General features: G+C 40.7%; 1 protein-coding gene and 1 pseudogene across 2 annotated transcripts in view; both read right to left on the bottom strand.

Annotated features, from left to right (window-relative positions):
• The window catches only part of SH3TC2 (SH3 domain and tetratricopeptide repeats 2), a 90005-nt gene that overhangs the window by 65826 nt on the left and 4738 nt on the right, over positions 1-19441 (bottom strand). The window lies entirely within an intron of this gene.
• On the bottom strand, positions 3089-4049 carry LOC102966407 (annotated as a pseudogene).

Here is a 19441-nt window from a genome sequence, read left to right as displayed (position 1 = left end):
ATCAATCTACTATTTTCTAAGTCATCAACTCAGTTATAACCACAGCTCCAAATCCATGGGTAGGACTGGAACAACACTATTCGTACTTTAAAAAGACCCTATTGATCTTGGGGAGCTTGGGCCTTCAGAAGATACTAGGAACGTCCAGTCAGCTGGCAGGCAGATGATATAGCAATGTGAGTAGCCTAGAGAGAAACAGGCCCACTCCAATTTTCTGTCACTTTCCTAAACCTACAGAGACCATCTCACCCCGTCACTGAAAATGAATTCAGGCCCAAGGAGGGTGGGGGGGAGAGGGACGTCCGTGCAAGGCCTCAGCCCTGCCACTTTTGCACTTCCCCCTGGGATGTGGTAGGAGACCATCAACCCTCATTCTTCATGGCTGAATCCTGGCTCATAATCTCATTTGATTCATAATACGATCATGCTCCCAAGTAAGTAGAGCCATCAGCAGCTCATCGGTGCAGAGCTGGCCTGAACAATTGCCGAGTAGGTTGAGTCGAGACGAAAAATGCCCCTCCTCATACCTGTTGCTCTTAAGAGACAAAGCAAAGCCCTTTCCTTAACCCCATCCTTGTGGGACTACAGCGTCCCCACTTCCATAGGAAGTGTCGAAGAGGTTACCGTAAACGTAAAGGTTAAAGAGGATCCATGAGATACAATTTCTTTACAGTTAGGCCATTTCAGCAAAAAGTCTAGGGGCAGGAGACACAACGTTGACGAACCATGAAGCAAGGCTGACTCTAGTCCGAAGGAAGCTTGTACAACTGTTACAACAAGCTCATTGTGAGTCATTAAGAAAAGCTAAGAATTGCTATGGGATGGGAAGTGGGGCTGGAGGAATGTCAGGGGGCTGGAGGAAAATAATCATAAACAATAGAGAACTTTATGCCCACCCTGGCAGGCATAAGCCAAGCTTGGCTAAAACTAACTTTGCTAGCCAAACTTGGCTCAAATTAACTTTCCTGCTGGTAGAATTAGCATAGAGGTAAAGAATTTTTCAAACCAGAAGTTCTTTTAGAAAATACCCAGTCTAGAGTGTATCTATATAGTTTTTAAAGCCTCATCTAGATTTTAAAAGGACATTATTTTTTTTTTAGTTCAGAATCATTGTTTTATTTTTTTCTTTTTTTTTAAATTTTTCTTTTAACGTTTATTTATTTTTGAGACAGAGAGAGACAGAGCATGAACGGGGGAGGGTCAGAGAGAGGGAGACACAGAATCTGAAACAGGCTCCAGGCTCTGAGCTGTCAGCACAGAGCCTGACGCAGGGCTTGAACCACGGACCGCAAAATCATGACCTGAGCTGAAGTCGGCCGCTTAACCGACTGAGCCACCCAGGCGCCCCCAGAATCATTGTTTTAAAAAGAAATGTAACTTGGAGCTCCATAATCAACAACAAAGAAAATCTTTATGAATCTTATTTACCCTCACAACAATCCGGTGAGGCAGCACTGCTATTGTTCCCTTTTTACAGATGAAGAAACTGAGGTACACAAGACTGAAGTACTTGCCAGGGTCACACAGAGAGGCTGCTGTTGTACAGCAGGGCACAAGAAGAGCTTCCTTGTTTAAAGCAGGGTAGAGGGCAGGGTTCAGAGCGAGGAAGGTGTCAGTATCCCGGCAAATGACCCTTCCCCACAGCTCACATGACCCTGTTTGAAAAAGTCTGATAAGAAAATCAGGAGACAGAGGTTGAAAATGGTGGCGGCTGGGTCCTGGGTTTCTGGGCTGCCAGGTCAGGCCGGGGCACAGCTGAGGACTTCCATGCCGAGTGGGGCCCACGACGCAGAGGGCTCAGCTCTCACATGGAAAGCCCTCACCTACTTTGTAGGGCTCCTTGGCCTGGGAGCAAGCACGCCGAACGTCCTCCTGAAGTCACATCACAGACGGCACGACCCACGTACGTCACCAAGCCCTTTCCCTGGGGAGATGGTAATCATACTCTATTCCGTAACTCTGGCGTGAATTCACCTCCCAGCAGCTGTGAAGATTAACAAAGAGAACCCAGACCGCTACCCAGTTGGGGACCACAGCACTGGTCTGGACCATGACTCTGCACGTGGACCAGAAAAATACATGAGACCCTACGCTTACCTTCCTCACTTGTATCAAATGATGTCCAGGATACTGACCTTCCATGCCTTCGCTTATGGCAGGAGGTGGCTTAGATAAATAACCCACATTGGTCCATGGGGATGAAAGAAAGAAAGAAAACCAGAAGATAAACAGAATCACTAAAGGTTCAGGTAGAATAAAAATATGACAAAGATAATAAGGACAAATCCTTAGGGTCCAGAAACAAGCACGGAAATCAAAGCCCTGTGAATAAATGAGAGCAGGTGCCATGGCGACTCTGAGGTGTTAGTGAGAACATGAGTCCTTGGAGCTGGGGCTGGCCTTCTAATTCCCCTTCCTCCTTACTAAAGATGACTTTGGACCTAGGTCAAGCGGGGGAGCTGGAAAGGCGCTCCGTGCATAAAGCTTGAAGTCTGAAAGTGTTGCTATTTCATCAAAAAGGAATTAGAAAACTTCCTTCCACCTTCCAAGGACCCCCTAAAGAAGCTGTGTGTCTATCTGAGGCCTTGTGTGGAAAAATCAAATACCCAGGCCTGCTCTGTAGGAAGATACAGGATCTGAATTTACCCTGAGGTCTGTAGGAATCCCAATCAGGGGAGTCAGTGACAAAAACTAGCCCCTGGATGTTAATTCTCTAAGGAGATAACAGAAACAATCACAAAACTACTCTTTCACAGTGTAGGGTTAATGAGAAGCCTTTTTTTTTTTTTTTTTTTTTAATGTTAAAGAGTAGTTCAGAGTACTCTGCCCTTGAACAACATGGGTTTGAACTGCGCGGGTCCACTTACACACAGATTTTTTTGATAAATACAGGACAGTACTGTCCATGTATTTTCTCTTCCTTATGAGTTTCTTTTTTTTACTCAGTACGTTTAATGGGATGATTTCCACAAACTATACACAAAGTTTCTAACCGTCACAATTCAGTAAAATACAAAAGATGACCTTAAAGATTATGGGAAGAGAAGGCAACACCAGTGGTGACACCTTCCAATCCCGGTGGGTCTAGGGGTGGGGAGGGGGTGATGGTTTCTTTTTCACCCGAGCCCCTTATTTCAATGTACAAAGGAATTACTCTGATTGATATTAAATTGGATTGAAAACAAAGTGGACTAAAAAGCAAATCTACTCTATGTTGGTATGGAAATGGGAAAAAAGAATGAGTCTTTCAAAGTAGGATGGGAGACAGCTGGGGAAAGTTTCTGTGGTTCACACCGCTCCATTTTTACTGAAAGTAAAATCAGGGCAGCCCGGTATTTCTTTTCTTTAATCCCCTTTGCATATGCTTGCAAGGTTCGCCAGCTGTCCACACGGTCATCTTCACTTTCCTCAAAGTTTCCTGCCACTCCCTTTCTCACTTGGCTTTTTCTCCAGCTTCTATCTTTTCTCCCCCTGTTACCTCCTTTCACGCACCTCTCCCGACCGCTCGCGCTTCTCTCTCTTGCCTTTCAATTTCCAGCTCAGCAAAGCGTGTGGCTGTCTGTTTATACACTGTTTGTTTGAACAGCTCAGGATCCCCCTCCTCCACATTTGTAGGTTTCGTTTCTCCTTTAATTGCTTGTTTCACTCTCTCACAGTGTGTTCTATGTATTCTGTTCCTGCTTGATTTATATCCAGGGTCCTCTTCCTTTGCTCCTGATCCAGGAGCAACTTGTAAGCTTCGTCCACAGCTTCAAAAGCCTTTTGTGCTATCAGCATCATCTAAATTTTTGTCAGGATGCACCAATATGGATAACTGTCAAAATGTCTTTTTTATTCCTTCATCTGTCACTTCAGGATCGATCTGAAGAACCTCAAATGGGTTCAAATTGGAAGTAGGAAGAAACAGGACAGGTCGATCTTTCAATCTGACTTTTGGATGTTAGAACTGAATCTGTCTTTTCTATTTGTTTCACCTCACTGTAGAAGGTCATAAATGTTTCCTCAATGCTCCCTCTGCCAGCTGCCTCTGCCATTCCTAGAGCCACCATTTCTCCTTCTTGATGATTGTCTTAATTACATTTTCTTTTCTCCAGCTTGCTTTATTAGAAGAATACAGTATATAATACATATAACATAGAAAATATGCATTAATGCCTATTTATGTTATTAGTAACAGTTCTGATTAACAGTTGGCATTAGTAATTAATTCTGGGGGGAGTCAAAAGTTACACACAGATTTCCAACTGTGCACGGGGTCAGCATTTCTAACCCCTGCATTGTTCAAGGGTCAACTGTAGATCACAGAGAGATACTCATCACACGAGGAAGTTAACTAATGAGAGAGAAACCCGGCAGCTGCAACCAGACAGTAAATCAGCACTGAAAGAATGGGAAATAATAGAGCTAGAAATGAAAGAATAGGCAATTCAAAGTAATTTAAGAGATTTTTAAAATTAGGAACCATAATGAAGCAATAGAGTATTATGGGAAAAGGTACAGACAGATTTGATAAATAACAAAATCAAAGCCCTGGAAACGAAACACAAAGGCACTGCGTAGAAGGACTCACTGGGTAAATTAAATAAAAGATTCAGCACAGCAGAGGAAAAAAAATTAGTGAGCCCAAACACAGATCTGCAGAAATCACTCAGAATGTGGCAGGGAGAAACCAGAAAATGAAAGAATTAACCAAGCAAGATGGAAGATGGAAGGAGATGCCCGATGGAATCTGATAGAACTTGCACAGGAGAGGCTCAAAGAGATGGTATTCACAGGGAGAGTGATGAGGAATATTCCAGAATGGAAGACATGAATCTTCAGATTGAAAATGCACACCAAGTTCTAAAGAAGGTAGATAAAAATAACAGGTTTTTTAAAAATATGATTTCTATTTCTTTGCAGGTTTTGTGTGTCCAGGTCTTTCCTCCCAATCCTTTTGTCTGGGTTTAATTTCCATTTCATCTAAATGTTCATTTCGGTAAGATGAAAAAAGTAAGTAAAAATATAAGAATACAGATTGACAAAATAAACACAAATAATATGTATAGAAGGAAATAACAGTAATCGATAAAATTAATGAAATCATTTCTATGTTTTAAGAGCTCATTTTCTGGGTACTGTTGTTATAGAATTATTTATTGCTTCTGTGACAAACAGGCCGTTTCTCCATGGGCAGATCAGAAATCCACTTCTGGGGTGATTTCACTCTCAGTGTACTGTCTATGCAGTCAGTAAAGCCTTCCAGGGGAAACACACCAGCAGGGGGAGGGAGCCTGTGGGAAGAGGAGGGGGACCACCAAATGCCAGAAACTTGACACCAAAGAAACACAGACTAAGAGTGACACCCAGTGGCCAGACTACCTGCATAGCGCAGGATGCTTCCCAGGACCCCCACATCCTGGCTGCTGCTTGTGGCCAGATCGTTTGTGGGGGTTTCCTCTCATTGATGTGTTTCAGGGAGGTCTGTGATCTAGAGAGTGCTTTGGTGGGGGTGTGAGGAGCCGGTTCCCCTCTCTCCTCCTCTGCCATCTATCCCTGTCTCCTGGCTCACTTTCCCCTTCCCTACCCAATGTGCAGTCTCTGGTGATGGGGTCCCATAGGTGACCAGGTAGAGAGGTCAACAGAAGACACGATGGAAACAAGGAGAATTTCTCCCACCACCACTTCGATACAGGGGTGATGTGCTCCATGGTGAGAGTGTATCCCCTACAGCTAAGCCAGTTAAAATGTGATAAATTAATTTAGCGGTACTGACCTCTTGAAATTCAGGGAGAGGGTATAAGATATTGGAGTGCCAGTGCAGACAATCCACGTCATCACAAAAAAGGTCCCGATGAAATTAGACCTCGTTAGATCCACCCCATTTCTGCAAATAGTGCTGCGGGTATGTTTCTAAACTCTCCAGCAACAGCCAACTTGGAGATTGCACTAAGGAAACGCTGGCTCAGATGCAAAAGCCCATAAGAAAATTATAAAATCTGACACCTATCCCACCACCCAATTAAATCGTCTCTCAGAAGTCACCACCAATAATCACCACCACAATAAAACTAGCACAAATTGATCACACACACACACACACACACACACACACACACACACACACACACACACACTGCCAAGCACCATCATAAGTGCCTTACATGCACTGGCTCATTTAAATTCTATTAGGCAATCCTATTAGGCAACTACTAATATTATACTCATTTTACAGATGAGAAATTTGAGGCATACGAAGAGAAATTAATGTGTCCAAAGTCACAGAGCTGGTGAACTAACGAAAACACATGATGTTCTCACATCGTCCCCAAACGCCCTTCAGGCAGGCTGAACCTTGGAGGATGTAGACAATCCTAGGCAAAAACGTGAAGGAGGGTACAAAAAGTAGTGGGAAAGAAATAGATGAAGACTTGGCAGTCAAACGTTCAATGTATGTTTGGCAGATAATACAGAGTCCATATGAACTATGGCCAAAAAAAATTATATGGAATGCAGTATTATGAGTCATGATGATGGGGGGCGGAGAACGGCAGCCAGATTGTGCTGCATGTTGTACATCAGACTGAAGAGATTGAAATTAACCTTGTAGGCAGTGGTGAGTGATGAAGGATTTATAAACGAGTAAATGTCACAGTCAAGATTAATGTCCTTACAAAGATGTATTTGGTTGTGGTGTCTAGATGGTATACAGATGAAGTATGAGTTTGAGCATGGGTCATCCTTTAAAAAATTTTTTTTTACATTTATGTATTTTTGATAGACAGAGAGAAACAGAGCACAAGTGGGGGAGGGGCAGAGAGAGAGGGAGACACAGAATGGAAGCAGGCTCCAGGCTCCGAGCTGTCAGCACAGAGCCTGATGCGGGGCTCAAACCCACAAACCGTGAGATCATGACCTGAGCCAAAGCCGGATGCTTAACCAACTGAGCCACCCAGGTGCCCCAAGCATAGGTCATTCTTCCACAAATTCAGTCTGTCTTAGTCAATGTACCATGTGCGTGAGAAAAAAAAATATCTGTTCTATAGTGATAGGATATGGTGTTCTCTAAATATCAGTTATGTCAAGATGATTCGTTTTGGGATGACCTTTATTTTTACTGACTTTGTGTATTCTTCCAGTTATGTGTGAATTTTTGTTCTTTTAATTGCTGAGGGTGTTAAGATCTCCAACTGTGATTGTAGAATTTTCATTTCTTCCTTAAATTCTCTCAATTGCTTCTTTGTGTATTTTAAGGATCTATTATTCAGCACCCACATTAATGATTGTATATCTTTTTGGGTACGACAGCCACTCCAGCCTTCATGTGCTTGCAGTTTACGTGATATATTTTCCAATCCCCTTGCTTTTAAACTATCTTTATGTTTAAAATGTACATCTTGTGAAGAGGATTCGTTAGGTCTCACTTTTTTTCGTCAGCTCTGACAATCACTCCCCAGTAATTAGAGTGTTATTTTACAGACTTCTAGACCCCATAGTTTGTGATGAGAAATCAAATGTCTTTAGACTTGATATTTTGTAAAGAAAAAGCATTCATGACTCTTGTTAAAGATGTTAAGAAAGACTCTATTTGTGAAGGGACTACTGTAGTGGGGGTTTTACAGTAGGGGAGACAGATCAGGCTCAACTCCAAATACAAGAAGTAGTGAAGATTTATAGCCAAGGAGCAGCACAGGGGAAGTAAATGGAAAATTGCTAAAACAAAACATCAGGAATATGAGGATTCTTGATAGTCTTGCTCAACAGAATTCTTGCTGAAGGCAAGCCAGGATGATAAGATATTGAGGGTAGGAGGTGAGGAATTTGATCAGATATCAAGGGTGATCAGATACTAAGAGGGAACTGTGGCTAAACGGACTCAGCAGGATTCTTGTTACACCTGGGCTAAGTGGACCAAGGGCAGAGCCTAAGGCTGGGACCTAGTCAGACTCAGGAACTTGATTCAAGTTTGGTCGAGGTAGAGAATCTGTCATATTCCACCGTATGTCGTGTGTCATTTTCCCTAGCTCTTTCAACATTTTCTCTTTACCTTTGGTTTTCAACACTTGGACTATGATGTGACTAGGTGTAGTTTTCTTCTAATTTATCTTACGGAGCTTCTTGAATTTGTACCTGTGAGAAGATGTCTGCCCTATTCTACCCCCTCCTCCTTTCATTTGAGGAGTCCAATTATGTGGGGAGTCTATAATGTTAGACCTTTTGATATTGTCTCCCATGTCCCTGAGGCTCTGTTGACCTTTTTTTAACTTTCTTTGAACAGTTTGAGGATTATAACAAAATTGAGATGAAGATACAGAGATTTCCTACATACCCACTAGCCCCCTCCCCCCCAACACACACATGCATAGCCACCCCTGTTAACATGACTGGTACAATATTTACCAAGGATGAATCCACATTGACACAGCATAATCACCCAAAGTCCATAGTTTGTCATAGGATTCATTCTTGCTGTTGGATATGCTATGGCTTTGGACAATGTACAATGACATACAGTCATCATTATAATATCATACAGAATATTTTCACTGCTTTAAAAATCCTCTATGCCCTGCTTATTCATCACAACCCCCTCCCCCACAATCACTGGTCTTTTTACTATCTCCATAGTTTTTCTTTTTCCAGAGTGTCATATAGTTGGAATCATACAGTATACAGCCTTTTCAGAGTGGCTTCTTCCACTTAGCAAGATGCATTTAAGGTTCCTCCATGTCTTTCTGTGGCTTGATAACTTGTTTCTTTTTAGTATTGAATAATATTCCATTATCAGGATGAACCACAGTTTATCTATCCTTTTACCCATTGCAGGACATCTTGGCTGCTTCCAAATTTTGGCAATTAGGAATAAATATCCATGTCCAATTTTTTACATGAACATAAATTTTCAACTCCTTAGAGTTAACACCAAGGAGTGCAATCACTGGATCTTATGATAAGACTATATTGCTTTTGTAAGAAACCACCAAACTGTCTTCTAAGGTGTCTGTACCATTTGCATTTCCACTAACAATAAATGAGAGTTCCTGTTGCTTCACATCTTCACCAGCATTTGGTGATGTCAGTATTCCAGAATTTGGGCATTCTAATACGTATGTCATGGTATAAATGTGCATTTCCCTAATGACAAATGATGAGGAACATCTGTTCATATACTTATTTTCCTTCTGCATATCTTCTTTAGTGAGGTGTCTGTTAAAGTCTTTGGTCTGTTTTTTAATTGGGGTGTTAGTTTTGTTATTGTTGAGTTTTAAGAGTTCTTTGCTTATTTTGGACACCAGTCCTTTATCAGATACATTTTTTAAATAAATGTTTTCTCCCCAACTGTGGCTTGTCTTCTCATTCTCTTGACATTGTCTTTCACAGAAGCACAAGGTGTTTGTTTGTATTAATTTTAATGAAATCCAGTTTGCCAATTATTTCTTCCAAGGATCATGTCTTCCCAAGGTCATCTAGGTTTTCTCCTATGTTATCTTGTAGGAGTTTTATCGTTTCACATTTTACATTTAGGTCTGTGCTCCATTTTGAGTTAATTATGGTGAAGGATGTAAGTTCTGTGTCTAGACCAGACACAGGCCCAGATGTCCAGTTATTCCAGCACCATTTGTTGAAAAGACTGTCTTGGCTGCATTCTTGTGCTTTTGTTCCTTTGTCAAAGATCAGCTGACTGTATTTATGGGAGACTATTTCCTGGGCTCTCTGTTCTGCTCCATTAATCTATTTGCCTATCTTTTCTAATACCACACTGTCTTGATCACTGCAGCTTTATAGCAAGTCTTGAATTCAGCTAGCATTAGTCCTCCAATTTTGTTCTTCTCTTTCAATATTGTGTTGGCTCTTCTGAGTCCTTTGCCTCACTCCCTATAAATTTTAAAATCATTTTGCCAATATCCATAAAATAACTTACTGGGAGTTTGATTGGGATTGCATTGAATCTACAGATCAAGCTGGGGAGAACAGACAGCTTGACAATATTGAGTCTTCTCACTCATGAACATGAATATATCTCCATATGTAGTTCTTTGATTTCATTTATCAGAGTTTAATAGATTTCCTAATACAGATCTTGTACATACTTTGTTAGTAAGTATTTCCTTTTGGTGAATGCTAATGTAAATGGTATTGTGTTTTTAATTTCAAATTCCACTTGTTCATTGTTAGTATTTAGAAAAGCAATTGACGTCTATATGCCAACTTGTATTTTGAAAACTTGCTATGACTACTTATTGTACATTGTCCAAAGCCATAGCATATGATCATGTCACTTGTGAACAATGATAGTTTTAAGTCTTTCTTCCCAACCTGTATACCTTTGGTTTCCTTTTCTTGCCATACTGCATTGGCAAGGACTTCTAGTACAATGCTGAAACTGAGTTCTGAGTAGGGATATCCTTGCCTTGTACCTAACCTTAGAGGGAAAGTTTTGAGTTTCTCACAATTAAGTATGGTGTTACCTGTAGGTTTTTTGCAGACAGTCTTTATCAAGTTGAGACAGTTCCCCTCTATTCTTAGTTTACTGAGAGTTTTTATCTTGAATGGGTGTTAGATTTTATTAAATGTTTTTTCTGCATCTATTGATATGATCATGTGATTTTTTTCTATGGGATGGATTATATTAATTGATTTTCAATGTTAAACCTGCTTGCATATCTGGATAAATCCCACTTGGTCATAGTATATAATTTTTTTATACTTTTTTGGATTCAATTTGCTAATATTTTGTTGAGGACTTTTGCATCTATGGTCACAAGAGGTATTGCAGTTTTCTATTCTTGTGATGTTTATGTTTGGTTTGGTATTAGAGTAATACTGGCCCCATAGAATGAATTAGGAAGTATTCCCTCTGCTTCTATCCTCTAGAAGAGATTTTAGAGCATTGATATAATTTCTAACTTAAACATCTGGTAGAATTCACCCAGGAGCCCATCTGGGTCTGGTTCTTTCTTTTTTGGAAGTTTATTAATTGTCAATTCAATTTCCTTAATAGATAAGGGCTTATTCAGAGCATCTATTTCTTCTTGTGTGACTTTGGACAGGTTGTTCATTTCAAGGAATTAGTCCATTTTGTCTACATTGTCAGATTTGTGGGCATAGAATTGTTCATACTATTTCTTTATTATCCTTTAATTTCTGTGGGTTATAATAATAATGTCCCCTCCTTTGTTTCTGATATCAGCGATTTGTGTCCTCCCTCTTTCTTCATCTATTTTATTTTTTATATATTTTATTCATCTTTTCAAAGAGCAGTTTTGAGTTTCATTGATTTTTCTCTATTGATTTCCCGTTTTCAATTTCATTGGCTTTTGCTCTAATCATTACTATTTCTTTTCTTCTAGGTACTGTGGATTTAATTTGCTCTTCTTTTTCTAGTTTCCTAAGGTGGAAACATAGATTATCAATTTTAGATATTTCTTTTTTTTTAACAAACGCATTCAATGCTAGAAATTTCCCTCTAAGTACTACTTTCATTGCATCCCACAAACTTTGATAAGTTATGATTTCCATTTCATTGAGTTCCAAATTTTCTTTTAAATTTCTCTTGAGATTTCTTCTAGAATCCATGTGTTATTTAAAAGTGTGCTATTTATAGGGCACCTGGGTGGCTCGATCGGTTGAGTGTCTGACTTCAGCTCAGGTCATGATCTCACAGTTCATGAGTTCAAGCCCCACATTGGGCTCACTGCTGTCGGTGCAGAGCCTGCTTTGGATCCTCTGTCCCCACCCCCACCCCCACCCCCTGTCCCTCCTCTGTTCACACACGCCCTGTCTCTCAAAAATAAATAAACATTAAAAAAAATTAAAAGTGTGCTGTTTAATCTCCACATCTTTTGGGATTTTCCAGTTATCTTTCTGTTATTGATTTCTAGCTTAATCCTGCAGCAGTGTGATAGCAGAAATCGTATGATTCTATTCTACATGAGGAGTGTTTTAAAATTTTTAAAATGCATACCTAATATTCAATACAATCATTAAAAAACAGTCAAGCTAAAAGAAGACAGGAAAAGAAGAAAATGGAACAAAGGACAAATGGAACAACAACAATAGCAACAAGAAAAAGGTTAACAAGATGGTAAATTTAGGCCCAACCAATAATAATTACATTAAGTGAAAATGGCCTAAACTCTCCACTTAAAGATTGCCAGATTGGATAAAGGGAACTAAATATATAAGTATAAATATAAAGATATAACTAGGTTAAAAATAAAAGTATAAAAATAGAAATGCCATTCAAACACCAATCAAAAGAAATGCCTCATATTGATTAAAGCAAATTTCAGAACGAGGAACATGATCAGGGATAAATAGAAACATTTTGTAATAATAAAAAGGATAACATATTTAAAAGATATTAACAATCTTAAAAGAGTATGCACCAGGGCTCCTAGTTGGCTCAGTCAGTGGGGCATGCAAATCTTGATCTTTGGCTTGTGAGTTCAAGCCACTATTGGGTGTAGAGATTACTTAAAAATAAAATCTCTTTTTAAAAAGTGTATGTACCCGCCCTCTGCCCCTCCCCCACTCATGCTCTGTCTCACTCTGTCTCTCAAAAATAAATGTTAAAAAAAATTTTAAAAAAAAAGGGGGGGGTACCTGGGTGGCTCAGTCACTTGAGTGTCCAACTTCGGCTCAGGTCATGATCTCGCGGTTTGTGGATTCGAGCCCCGCGTTGGGCTCTGTGCTGACAGCTCAGAGCCTGGAGCCTCCTTCAGATTCTGTGTCCTCCCCTCTCTCTGCTCCTCCCCCCACTCGTGCTCTGTCTCACTCTGTCTCTCAAAAATAAATGTTAAAAAAAAACTTTTTCAAAGTGTATGTACTTACCAACACAGCTTAAAATGCATGAAGCAATAAGTAATAAATCTGAAAGAAATAATAATGTCCACTGTTTGAGTGGGATATTTTATTAATTTTTATTTTTTTATTTTTTCAAGTTTATTTTTGAGAGAGTGAGACAGCTCAAGCAGGGGAGAGGCAAAGAGAGAGGGAGACACAAAATCTGAAGCAGGCTCCAGTTTCTGAGCTGTCAGCACAGAGCCCGACACAGGGCTTGAACCCACCAACTGCAAGATCATGACCTGAGCCGAAGTTGGATGCCCAACTGACTGAGCCACCCAGGCGCCCTTTAGCAGGATATTTTAACAGTTCTCTCTCAGTAATTAATAGAACAGGTAGACCAAAAAAACCAAAACAAAACAAGACAACAACAAAACAAAAGACAAAACAAAACAAAACAAAAAACCACCACCACCACCAAAAACCAGTAAGGATACAAATCTTGAATAACATTTTAATCAACTTGACCCAACTGACATTTATACAAGAGTGCACCAAAACACATCAGAATAGGCCATCTTTTCAAGTGCATATGGAACACTCACCAAGAAGAACATATTCTGAGATGAAAAAACAAATGTTGAGAAATTCAAAAAATTAAAATCATCCAAGAATGTTCTCTGAACACAAAGGAATTAAATTAGAAATCAATAAAAGAGAAATACCTGGAAAATCCCCAGATATGTGCAAATTAAACAAAACACTCCTAAATAACTCAAGGGATGAGGGACAAATCAGAAGGGAAATTAAAAAATAGTTTGAATGCAATGAAATCAACCTATCAAAATCTGGGGGTTGCAGGAAAAGCAGTGCTTAAAGGGATCTTTATCACATTAAATGCTTATATGAGAAGAGAAGACAGTCTCAACTCGGTCGTCTAAGCAGGCAAACTAAACAAGTAAGGAGAAGGAGGAAAGAAAATAGTAGAGATAAGAAAGAGCAGGAATCAAATAGAAACTGAACAAACACATAGACATTACATTTAATTTAAATTCGTTCTGATAATCACTTCACAAGTCAAATCATTATGTTGTACATGTTAAACTTCTACAGTGCTGTATGTCAAGTATATATATTTTTTAATGTTTTATTTTTGAGAGAGAGAGGGAGAGACAGTGGGAGAGGGGCAAAGAGAGAGGGAGACACAGACTCTGAAGTAGGCTCTAGGCTCTGAGCTGTGAGCACAGAGTCCGACGTGGGGTCCGAACCCACAAGCCGTGAGATCACGACCTGAGCCAAAGTCAGATGCTCAACCTACTGAGCCACCCAGGTGACGCTGTCAATTATATTTCAATTAACCTGGGAAAAAATAGAGAATATCTATGAACCGAAACAGTTATTTCTTTGAAAAACCGGTAAAACTCCTCTGGGCCAATAGACAGACTGCTTCCTGGGACGCAGAAACAAAGGCCTCTGTCTGCACCATCCCTCCAGGGCTGAGAGATCAAGGGACGTCAGCCTGAACGGGGTTAGGTAGGGGCACCCTTCCTAACAGCGCCCCTTCTCCAACCTCCTAGCAGATACTGGACAGACGGAAAGCCGGCTCAGTGCACAAAGCAGCCTTTGATATCCAGCTGCAGCAGGAGGCCCAGGGAGGGTGGGAGGGGCAGCCCAGCCCTCAGGACCCATAGTCCTTGCTCTGTCAGGCCTCTGACCAGGGAGCAGAGCTCCTCCCTGCCTCTCTGCAGATTGCTCCATGCCTAGCAGGCTCTGGCACATTCCTCACATTCTAGGATTGAGATACACAGTTTGGTTCCTGTGGGGGTGGCCAGGGTGGGGGAGGAGGGCAGGGAGCATCCCAGGAATCAAGGCTGCTGTGCTTGTTTTCCCCCTGACTGCCTTGGCCCTCACGGACTTGCCTGCCAATGAGCAAGTGATCCCCACCCGGCCTCTCTCTGCAAACACCTCCCTGAGCGATCTGGGCGACACCGGAGCTGTGGGCGCAGCGTCTCACTTCGGCCCCAGCAGCATCAGGGAGCCAACCCCTCATCGGGGGGCAGGGGGGTGCGTGCAGAACCCCAGCCCCTGCTCCTAAAGTCAGGAGGAATCTGGGAAATCGCCTGATGGAGCCCAGCACCTTACAGACGAGTGGACGGAGGACCAAATGTGTGAAGGCTAGGAGTACGCACAGAATCTAGTTACACAAAACAAACCTCATTTGCGTTTTGGATAGTCAGCAGAGCAGAGGAATGCAGTTGACATAGTGAGCTGAACTTCAAAAGCCTCCCGTGAGATCTCACAAATGAGATGGAAAAACTATGGACTGAATCCAAATAAGGTTAGACAGATTGATGACTAATTTAAAGGCCACTAATAAATTACGTAATACTTCCTCGGGTGCTATTTTCTTTCTTTTTTATGGGCATATAGTTGACATATAATGTCATATTCGTTTCAGGTATACAGCGTAGTGATTCCACAGTTTTATACATTATGCAGTGCTCACCAGGATAAGCGTAGTCACCATCTGTCACCGTACAAAGTTATTACAATGTTATAGACTATATTTCCTGTGCTGTACTTTTCATCCCTCTAAGTTACTCGTTTTAGAGCTGGAAGTTTGTGCCTCTTAATTCCCTTCACCTGTTTTGCCCCTCCCCCCCCCCCGGAACCACCAGTTTGTTCTCTGTATTTATAAGTCTGTTTCTAATGTGTGTGTATGTATGTGTGTACATATTGGCTTTATTTTTTAGACTCCACACATAAATGAAATCATATGGTATTTGTCTTGCTCTGCCTGACTTATTTCCCTTAGCATAATACATTCGAGGTCCTTTCGTGTTGTCACAAATGGCCAGAGTTCGTTCTTTTTTAATGGCTGAGTAATATTCCGCTGCATTTACATACCCCATCTTCGTCCATTCATCTATCAGTGGACACGGGCTGCTTCCGTATCTTGGCTATTGTAACTAATGCTGCAATAAACATGGGGATGCGTCTCTCTTTCCGAATTAGTGTTTTCATTTTCTTTGGGTAAATACCCAGCAGTGGAAGTACTGGACCATACACAGTATTTCTGTGTTGTTGTTTTTTTTTAATTTTTTTTTTTAACGTTTATTTATTTTTGAGACAGAGAGAGACAGAGCATGAACGGGGGAGGGGCAGAGAGAGAGGGAGACACAGAATCGGAAGCAGGCTCCAGGCTCTGAGCCATCAGCCCAGAGCCCTACGCGGGGCTCGAACTCACGGACCGCGAGATTGTGACCCGAGCTAAAGTCGGACGCTTAACCGACTGAGCCACTCAGGCGCCCCCACAGTATTTCTGTTTTTAATATGCTGAGGAATCTCCGCAGTTTTCCATGCTGGCTGCACCAATTTACATTCTCACCAATGGTGCCCAAGGATTCCCTGTTATCCCCATCTTGGATGCTGTTTTTTGAGCACGTTCTTCGTCCAGTTCTCATGCCAGTCCATTCCAGCCCAAAATTTAATCAAGTCTTGGATGGAGGCACAAACTCACTCTTTTATATAACACTGAATGAGCCCCTACTCTGCACTGGAAACTAGTGACACTGTTGAGTGAAAACAGAGCCCGTGCCTTCACAGAACCCATGATCCATCAGTCACTTAGAGGTCAACCAAAGTGTCCCACAAATGATTATGCAACAAGGGCTGTGACGGGGAGGAAGGGAAGTACAATAAGTACATATAAAAGAGGAGGGTGGTGCCTGGGTGGCTCAGTCCGGTAAGCATCTGACTCTTGGTTTCGGCTCAGGTCGGGATCTCACGGGTCATGAGATCGAGCCCCATGTCAGACTCTGTGCTGACAGCACGGAGACTGCTCGGAATTCTCTGTCTCTTCCTCTCTCTCTGCCCCTACACACTCTCTCTCCTCTCCTCTCTCTCTCTCTCTCTCTCTCTCTCTCTCTCTCAATAAATAAATAAACATTTTTTTACATGAGGAGGCATGTAGGCAGGGAAATCAAGGAAGGCTTCCCTATAGAAGGGACTCTTCAGCTACCATCTGAAAAATAAGTAAAAGTTACATAGGCAAAGATGAGAGAGAAAAGAATTCAAGAGGGACCGGCATGTCTCCCAGAGGCCCTGTGCCAGGAGGGGAATAGGACTAGTGTGAAGGAGTGAAAGGCCCCTGAGCAAAGTGCAGGGAGCTCTGGGGAGCTGATATTACCTGTTAGAATGAGAGCTCTATGAGGACAGAATTTTTATTATTTTGCTCACAGCTGTGTCCCCAGAGCCTATAACTGTGTGCCTATTACTGTGCCTTCCACACAGTAGATACTGACAGATAGTGAATGAACGAGTGAATGCTGGCTTGGGAAGCTGGCAGAGTGCTCGAGTGACAGGGGATCTGAACAATAGAAAGGGTGTAAGACTTCAGGCAATGGGACATTATGAACAGATTTCTCTATTTTGTAGCTCCTAGTTTCTTGAGAGATTTTATTATGAATGGATGTTGAATTTTGCTAAAATGCTTCATCTGCATCATTAAAATAATTATGTTCTTCGCTTGTCTGCTGATATGGTAAATTACATTGATCGATTTTCAAGTGTCGAACCAACCTAGCATCCCCCACTTGTGTTATCTTTTTTAATATACTGCTGGATTTGATTTGCTAACATTTTGCTGAGGACTTTTGTATCTATGTCCATCAGGTATATTTGGGCTTTAGATTACTTTTCATGAAATCTTGGTCTTTGTCTGGTTTTGGTATCATGTTAGTATCGGCCTCATAAAGTAAGTTGGAAAATGTTCTACCCTTTACCATTTTTTGGAAACATTTCTCTAGAACTGGTATTATTTCTTCCTTACGTGTTTGGAAAAATTCACCACCATGTAGCCCTGATCAGACTATTTCTTCTTGAGTGAGCGTTGGGAGTTTGGGTCTTTCAGGCAATTTTTCCATTCCGTGTAAGTTCTCAAATGTGTTAGTGTAAAGTTGTTTATAATCTTTTAATTCCTGTAAGATGTATAGTAAAGTCTTTTCTTTCATTTCTGATATTGGTAATCGGTATCTTCTCTCCTCTTTTTCCTTGATCAGACTGACTATAAATTTGTAAGTTATGGCTCAACAGCTTTTTCTCTATTATTTTCCTGTTTTCTATTTCATTGATTTCTGCTCTATATTTCCTTCCTTAGGCTTCCTTTGTGTTTAACTTGCTTTCCTTTTATAATTTCTTAAGGTGGTAGCTGAGATCATTGTTGGAGACTTTCCTTCTTTATAAGTAATTAATTCTATACATTTTCCTCTGAGCATTTCTTTAGGCGCATCACACATTTTTTGAGTATGTTGTGTTTCCATTTGTTTAATTCAAAATACATTAGAATTTCCTTCATGATTCCTTCTTTGATCCACAGATTATTTAGAAGTGTGTTTTTAAATTTCTAATTATAGTTTTTGCTGTATCTTTCTCTTATTCAATCCTAGTTTAACACTATTGTCATCAAAGAACATGCTTTGTATTATTTAAGTCCTTACAAATTTGCAGGTATTAGTTTCATGAGCCAGCATATGAATTACTTTGGTGAATGTTCCATGTGTATTTGAAAAGAATGCTTATTTTGTTATTAGGTTCTACACATGTCAATTAAGTCAGGTTGGCTGATAGTGTCTTTCAGGTCATCGACCACAAGTTGGTAGACCACGTCCTCAGTGTCCTTCAGTTCCTCTGGTATATTCCAGGTCTTCTTCACGAGTCACATAGCCATAAATATGTACGCACTTAATAACAGAATTGGAGAATACATAAAGCAACATGATGTAACTAAAAAAAAAAAAGGAAAGACAAGTCCACAATTATATTTGAAGACATCAACACTGATAGAACAAGTAAATGAAGAGAAGTTACAAGAGAAAAGAATAGAAAAAGTGTAAATTCTATCTGTATTTCTACATCATTGTTAGCATATCATCATCATCAAACATTTATGCCTCCCTGGTATATACTTGACCATTAGGAGTTGCAAACTTCTGTGTTCACAAGAGCCAAGCAGGTGAGTAGATAAGTGGAGGTGGCTGGCTGACACTCAGCTTTTGAGGGTGTCAGGGAAACAACAGGAAAAGGTACAGCCCTGAAGCACAGGAGTCTAAGGGGAAAAGCCCTACTCAGCTGTTCCAGAGTAAGTAACATGATGTAAAATATGACCAGGACTTCTGTTTTGGCTTAGTAACCAGAAACCCACATCTTTAAGTGAAATATCCTCCATTTTTTAATGTTGGAAAGGTAAATCAAAATAGTACTTGAAACATTGTGTGGACCAATACCTTAGTATAAAAAAACTTGGCTGTAGGCCAAGTCCAACCTAAGGGCCTTTGCCTTGCAACCTCAGGTATAAATGTCAATTATTCCTCTTGGAGATTTACTTTTCAGTTGGAGTAATGACATAGGCACTCGGGTTACACACTTAGGATCTGTTGAGAACAAAGTGGGAAACATTGACTCATTCAACAAACAGGCCCTTACCACCTACTATATACCAAGCATTACTCTAGCAGTAGAGATTTATCAGTGAAAAAACAGATGAAATCTTTGCCCTCAAGGATTTTATAATCTAGTGAGAAGATAAAGATAGTGAAAATCACAAATAAATAAATAAATACCATAATGAGTTATATGATACGTACTATAAAAAAAAAAAAAAGTGTAATTGCCAGGG

This window comes from Panthera tigris, chromosome A1, assembly GCF_018350195.1.
Source record: "Panthera tigris isolate Pti1 chromosome A1, P.tigris_Pti1_mat1.1, whole genome shotgun sequence".
NCBI classification, from domain to species: Eukaryota; Metazoa; Chordata; class Mammalia; order Carnivora; family Felidae; genus Panthera; species Panthera tigris.
Note: the sequence above shows the minus strand (reverse complement) of the source record. Positions and strands in the feature narration are given on the sequence as shown.